Here is a 7,500-nt window from a genome sequence, read left to right on the forward strand (position 1 = left end):
GAGAGATTATTCTTCAGTCTCACCAGTCGTAAAAGCAATAAGATTTTTCGCTACTGTGCCATCCCTAAAGTGATTGAGTGTGTCACCATAACAGAGAAATTTGCCGACATAGTCTTGACTCAGTTCGCTAAACTGAATTAGATATTTTTACATTAGCTAGAATGAAATTTATAGGTTGTCATTGTAGGTATCAGTTTAAGACCAACTATGGTATATAGAACAGAATACTCAAAAAACGAGGAGTGGGACTAAATCCAGGAAGACCATTGTAATTTACAACGTTGGGTAATGAAACTCAAAATTTACATTAGTGAGGTTTTAGGTTTAAGGGAGTTGTGGCACATCACAAACATGTGTAATTTGTTCGTTTATGTTTAAAAGGGTATTATGTCGATGGAAACTGATCTAAAGATAACGTTAAATGGAAATAAATCTTTCCAGGAGCTGGCCTATAGACAGAAGCTGGGTCCCTACTTGTGATGTCACACTGAAATAAACAAATATAAATACTTACTAGAGGTGGACAGATAATTTTATATAATAATATACACCATTCTTCCATTAGTAAACGAGGTTAGGTTAGGCTGCAAAATACCACTGCTACGGAGCCAAACTATATAATAAATTTTGTTCTCGACTTAAAACTTGTAGATTCAATTCATATATTTTTCTTGAGTTTGAAACAGGCACAAACCTTTATCGTGAATAGAAATTAATTTTGCCTCTACCTCAGTAATTACGTAATAGGAAATAGTTATGGAATCTATTTCAGTTTTTCTTATTTTCTTTTATTTCTTCATATGTTATTGTTGTTGATTTTAGTGATAATTTGCCTCATTTGTATATGAAAAAATTAATTAACTTTTCTGGGCAATTTCAGGAAGTTCAAGAACAGACAATGTTGATACGATCGTGTGCTACCAATTTTCTAGTCGTAAGAGTTTATTGTTCGCCCTCCATTAAGAATTAGAACCTTCTTTTCTGGTGGGTCTTATTAATAGTGTCCTATGAGCATAAAATATCATATACATACATATACCAAAGGCTTTTTTTCCCCTTATAAGGGAGGTAGGCAAAAAAGAAAGGGATAAAAACCGCTCCCACCCATTCCATCCCTATCACACTCCACTCCTCTCCATCCTCTTTCCTCCCTCTTATCTTGGCACCTCCTGGATGACGGATCATCCCTGCATCTTGTCCACTGCCCTGGGTCAGAAGCAGTGTCGCAAGACAGCACATTCACAGCAAAACCGCTTCATTAAATCGGCGACCCCTTCTCCGTCCCCTCATGCAGAAAAGAAGACGCGGAGAAATATATATATATATATATATATATATATATATATATATATATATTTATTTATATATATGTATATACATATGTATATATATATATATATATATGTATATATATGTATATATATATATATATATATATATATACATATATATATATACATATACTACCACATGTAACCCTTAAATACTTAAATCTGTTCACATGCTCTAGCCTCTTTTCATTACGACTTAACTCGAACTCACTGCCACTCCCATCCCTTGTATATCGTATCACCTTACATTTACACACATTTACATTCAACTTCTTTTTATTACATACTTTCCCAAACTTCATCACTAACTTCCTCAGACCCTTATATGACCCAACTACAAACGCACTGTCAACGGCAAGCAACAACTGGTTCACTTTCCACTTCCTTCCACTCTCCCTTACCACCTTCAATCCTTTACACAGCACCCTCGCCTTTACTTCCCATTACCACTGGATCCATGTGCAGCCCAACCTTCATCCCAAACCACTTACTTTCACCATTCCAAACCTCAACATAAGTTTTGCTACCAATGTTAAAACTTTTGATCGCCTATCAACTTTCCCCTATCTCATATATGTGCAGAGTCTCTCAGAGTCCTTTCCTGCCATCTTTATCCTAAGCCTTCTCTAGAACCAAAAAAAGCCCAAAAATATCCTTATATTTTGCCAATATTTCGAGTAAACCTGCCATACTAAACAAATTTTATCCATGCACTCTCTGCATTTCCTAAAACCAAATGTTCCTATCCAATCACTCACCCTTTTCCACTCCTTATTCGCTCAATACCCTACCTTGTGCCTTTCCAACTACGCTCCACATATTGATCCTTCTAAAACTGCTACACTCCTCCCTTTCCCGCCACATTTCGCACTCAAGTATCTAAAACTATCCACTTCCTCAAGTCTCTCTCCCTTAATACTCACTTCCACTCTGCTGCCCCTCTTTCCCCTTGTATATCTCATCACCTCACTTTTATCCACATTTATCTTCAACTTCCTTCTTTCACACACCTTCCCATATTCTGTCACTAACTTCTTCAATCCCTCCTCTGATCCTACTACAAGAGCAGTGTCGTCAGTAAACAACAACTAGCTTATCTCCTACTTTTCTCCACTTCCTTTAACCATCTCCAATCCCCGACCCACTACCCTTGGATTCATCTCTCGCACCACCCCATCCATGTACAAATTGAACAGCCAGGGTGGCATAACACATCCCTCACTCTCTCCATTTCTAATCCTAACACAAGTTCTACTACTCTCGTAAAAACTTTTGAATGCTCTTAACAGCTGCTTTCCTCCTATCACAAATATCTATAAAATCTCCAACAGTGCCTTCCTGTCTACTCTGTCATAATCTTTTTCCAGATCTATAAAAGCCCCAAAAACATTCTTACCAAATAACTATAGACCTATAAGTTTGACTTCGATCGTAGGAAAAATAATGGAAACTATCATCAGAGATGCTATCGAACATTATTTAGAAAGTAACCATTTGATAAATGATAGCCAGCATGGTTTCAGACGGAAACGTTCTTGCGTGACTAACTTACTCGAATTCTACAATACAGTTATCTCGAATTATGACAAAAGAAACAATATAGATTTAATATATCTAGACTTTGCAAAAGCGTTTGATACCGTCCCCACGAAAGACTACTGACTAGATTAGCTTCACACGGAATAAGTGGTAGCCTACTAAGTTGGACTAGTAATTGGTTGAATGATCGAAAACAGAGAGTTGTTTTAAATGGAAAAACTTCTAGATGGAAATTTTTTACAAGTGGAGTTCCTCAGGGTTCCGTTCTTGGACCACTTCTATTCATAGTATATATAAATGATATAGACCATGGACAAAAGTCTACTGTTTCCAAATTTGCTGATGATACAAAAATGTGCGGAATGGCAAATGATCACTTAAACCAATTAGATATTCAAGAAGATTTAGATTAATTACAGCAATGGTCTGAAAAGTGGCTAATGAAATTTAAGACAAGTAAATGCAAGGTAATGCACATAGGTAAAAATAATAGTAAGTACGATTACAAGTTATTTGGAAATTCGTTAACAAAAGTGAATAGTGAAAAAGATCTCGGCGTAATTATCAGTAACGATCTCAAATCATCCAAGCAGTGTATTTCAGCCTCTGAGAAAGCAAATATGATTCTGGGACTGATTGCGCGATCTTTTTATTTTAAAAGTCCATCACTCATTAACAAGCTATATAAATCGTTAGTTCGTCCATATTTGGAATATGCTGTTTAAGTATGGTCACCGAATCTCATTAAAGACATTGACAGACTGGAAAAAATACAACGGCGAGTCACAAAACTGATTCCAAATTTAAAAATAAATCATACGAAAATCGACTAAAACATATGAATCTGTTTTCCCTAAAAAAGCGTAGACTCAGTGGTGACTTGATACAGATCTTTAAGATTCTAAAGGGAATTGACAACATCAAAAATGACAAAATTTTCACACTTAATAAGAATCCGACAAGAAACAATGGTCTCAAACTGTCCGGATATAGATTCAGTTTGGAAGTGGGTAGAAACAACTTCGCCAGCCGTGTAGTTAAGGAATGGAATAAACTTCCTGCAGAGGTAGTGCAATGTAGTTCAGTTCGAAGCTTTAAGAATCATTTGATAAACACCTAAGCAAGATGCTGTAATGATTATCATTTATTTCATATTATTTGTTTTTGTTTTGTTATCATTTGTCTGTTTGATTCTCATTAATTATTAGTTATATGTCAATTTATCATTATTTACTATTTATCTGTTTGTTTATTATTTAACTATACCTATGCATTTATTTATTTATATTATTTGTTATTTACATTATTATAGTTTTTATTTATTCATTATTATTTTTGATTTTTTTCACATCCGACCTAGATATGGACTAAGAGGTCTCCTGTCTGTATGCTCCGCCTTTGTAATCCTTTGTAATCCATTGCTATAGCATTCTTACATATCTGTCTTACCACAAAAATCTGATCTACACAAACCCACACTGTTCCTCACCAATTACTCCCTCTTTTTCTTTCCTAATCCTCTCAATCAGGACCCTTCCATAAGCCTTCCCAACTACAATTAACAAGCTGATCACTCTGAAACTACTACACTCACACTTTTCCCCCTTTCCGACACTCTACCCTCTCCTAAACAAACATTAAATAACCTCACCAGCCAGTCCATCATAACTGTACCTCCTTTTTTCAGACATTCTGCATGGCACTCATCCAACCCAGGTGCCTTACCTGCTCTCATCATCTTGACAGCTGCTTTCACTTCATCTTTCCTTGTTTCTCCTCCATTTTCCTCACTCACCACTCTCATTTTCTTAGAGCTTCCCACTGCAACTACCTTTCCCTCCCTATCCTCTTCACGTTTAGCAATTCCCTAAAATATTCTGCCCACCTTCCTCTCACTGCCTTCTCTTCCATTATCTTCTCTCCATATACACCTTTTACCTTTTTTTTCTCTACTTGATTTGCCTCCTCTTCCTCTTTCAATTTCTTTCCAAAACATCTTTTTACTACTTAAGAAATGTTCTATCATACTCTTACCCCATTTCACATCTGCTCTCCTCTTTGCCTCCTTTATCTTATGCTTTATTTCTCTTCTCCTTACTTTGTACCTCTCATACGATTTCCTCGTTATAATTTGTAACCAATCTATGAAAACCTGCTTCTTCTCTTCTACACCCTTCTTCACTTCCTCATCCAACCACTTACTACCCTTCCTTTTTTTTTTATCCCGTCCTCTTTGTTCCACACACCCTCTTTACACATTTTATGGCTACCTCCTTGAACCATCCCCATTCCTCCTCCACTCCTAGTTCTACTCTATCCTTCACTTCCTCCCACTCCTCTCTCAGCTTATACTCATTCTACTTTTCTTTCTCATTTAAGCAGTTCACTCTAAGTACCTCCTTAACTTCTACCCCTTTCCTCTTTCTCCACCTATTCTCCACTCTCAATTTACCTTCAACCGAAAAATTATCTGATATTACCCCACTCTCTCCCCTTAGAACATGTACATCCTTAACTCTTCCTACTATACTCCTATATTGTCCATTAACGCTGTATCTATCACCCTTCCATCCACCACCCTCTCCCATGTGTACTTATGCTTAACTTTCTTCCTAAATACTGTATTTGCTATCATCAACTCTCTTTCTAGACACATGTCTATCATCAACTCTCCACTACGATCTTTTCCTGGAACTCCATACTTCCCAACAACTTCGTCTATTTTTTTCTATTTCCTACCCTAGCATTAAAGCCTCCCTATATAAATACATTAACATTTCTCTCCAATCCCTCTATACACTCATTTAAATCAATACAAAAAGCTTCCCTTTTTTCTATGCTCTTCTCACTACAGGCCCATACGTATTAAAAAAAAAAAAAAAAAAAAAATCTCACCTTCCCAGTTTCACCTTCATTAACCTTGAAGAAACCTCCTTCCACTCCACTACACACATACTTATCTCTTCACTTACTAGTATAGCCACCCCTTTTCTCTTTCGTCCTCTCTTCACTCCTGAGAACCTCCCAACTACAATCCCAAACTCACATTCGCCCCTCCATTTCAACTTAGTTTCACTCAATGCCTACATATCCATCTTTCTTTTCACAAACATATTGCCTATCTCTTCCCTTTTACTCTCATCTATACCACATACACGCACATTAAAAAACCCAAACATTAGGGTACTGGTTGGAAAAATCGTAGACCCTCTTATGCTTTTACTTTTTTAGGAATGTCCACTGTGGGGCTACATGTAGCAGGATTCCTAGTCCTAACCTCCGTCCCGTTTTTTGTCGCCTCGTACGACTCAAGTGAAAAAACTTGGTGGCAGCATTCTTTCCCCCATCACAGTGTAGGCGAAAAGAGGAAGTAAATATTCAGAGAGATGGTACAGGACAGACAAGGTGTTGGGAGACAGCATAACGGAGGGACAGTCGCAGTATAATAAAAGTGTCACAATTTCTCTATAAACAGAGTCTTCCTCTATCACAGACAAAATGATGTGGGGCTCTGGTCCGTAGGGGCGCCCCATATAGACCCTAAAGTATCAACTGCATCCTACTTTACCACCGTAACATGCAGCCAATACCCTAGACGGGTAATTTGGAGAATACTTTCCCATTAGGAACTGAGATGTACTGGAAATAGTCATTCATGACTCTCAAAAGGATGTTTGCAGTGTATGCCAGCAGGTATATTTCTGTATAGTAATAGTATTGAACAAGTATTGACTCCACTGAAACTATATTTTTTCACCCCGTCGTGAGGTGTCTTCAGGGTGAGAACTGCTTTGTTAGGATGCTCTGCTATGTTGAAAGGTCTTGCAGGAAATGATGGCCACTGGTTGGGCGGGCTGGCTTATAAGGCGGTGGAGCAGCTCGGCCTGCCTAGCTCAGGGCCCCGAATGAGGCTACCACCAATGTTGTTTATCAATTTTCATGTCAGGAGGGCCACTGCGACGGCTCCAGCACATCATTGGTAGGACCTTCTCTACACTGCGGCGTCGCCTACAATCCCATAGAACCCAGGGATCAATTTTCCAGCATTTCACTGAAATGCACAACATGAGGCCTCCCCTACAGAAACTGCTAGACCAAACGGAATTCTCCAGAAGGAGTCTACCTTCAGGAAGCTGCAAATTGCAGAAGCAGTATCAATTACTTACCAGCGCCCTACTATCAACATACAGCAAGCTGACGATTTTATACTAATTTCTGCGCGCCCTCTGAAGACTAACCCCCTCCAGGAGCAACAAGCCCTAGGCAGCAGCACCCCCACGAACAGGTGCAGGATGTCCAGCTATCTAATCAGCGCTTAGGATCAGTAACCAGAACAGCAGCAACTTAGGCTAGAGCTTCCAGAAGAAATCCCAGGGTCACACTCACTCTCAGCTCCCGGACAAAATCTCAGGCTAGAGCTTCCAGACAAAATTCCCAGGCTCAACCTCTCAACTTCCGGACAAAATCTCAGGCTCCCCCTCTCAGCCCAACAGCCGATGAGAGGCCAGTATTCCGTTTGAGCTAGGCAGACTGAACTGCTCCACCGCCTTATAAGCCAGTCCACCTAACCAGTGGCCATTATTTCCTGCAAGACCTTCCAACATAGCAGAGCATCTTAACAAAACAGTCC

The 7,500-nt window shown here is 38.7% G+C and overlaps 1 protein-coding gene across 6 annotated transcripts in view; it reads right to left on the reverse strand.

Moving 5' to 3' along the window:
• The window catches only part of Syn (synapsin), a 747,383-nt gene that overhangs the window by 51,517 nt on the left and 688,366 nt on the right, over positions 1–7,500 (reverse strand). The window lies entirely within an intron of this gene.

This window comes from Oratosquilla oratoria, chromosome 40, assembly GCF_046742065.1.
Source record: "Oratosquilla oratoria isolate Oo_2021 chromosome 40, ASM4674206v1, whole genome shotgun sequence".
NCBI lineage: Eukaryota > Metazoa > Arthropoda > Malacostraca > Stomatopoda > Squillidae > Oratosquilla > Oratosquilla oratoria.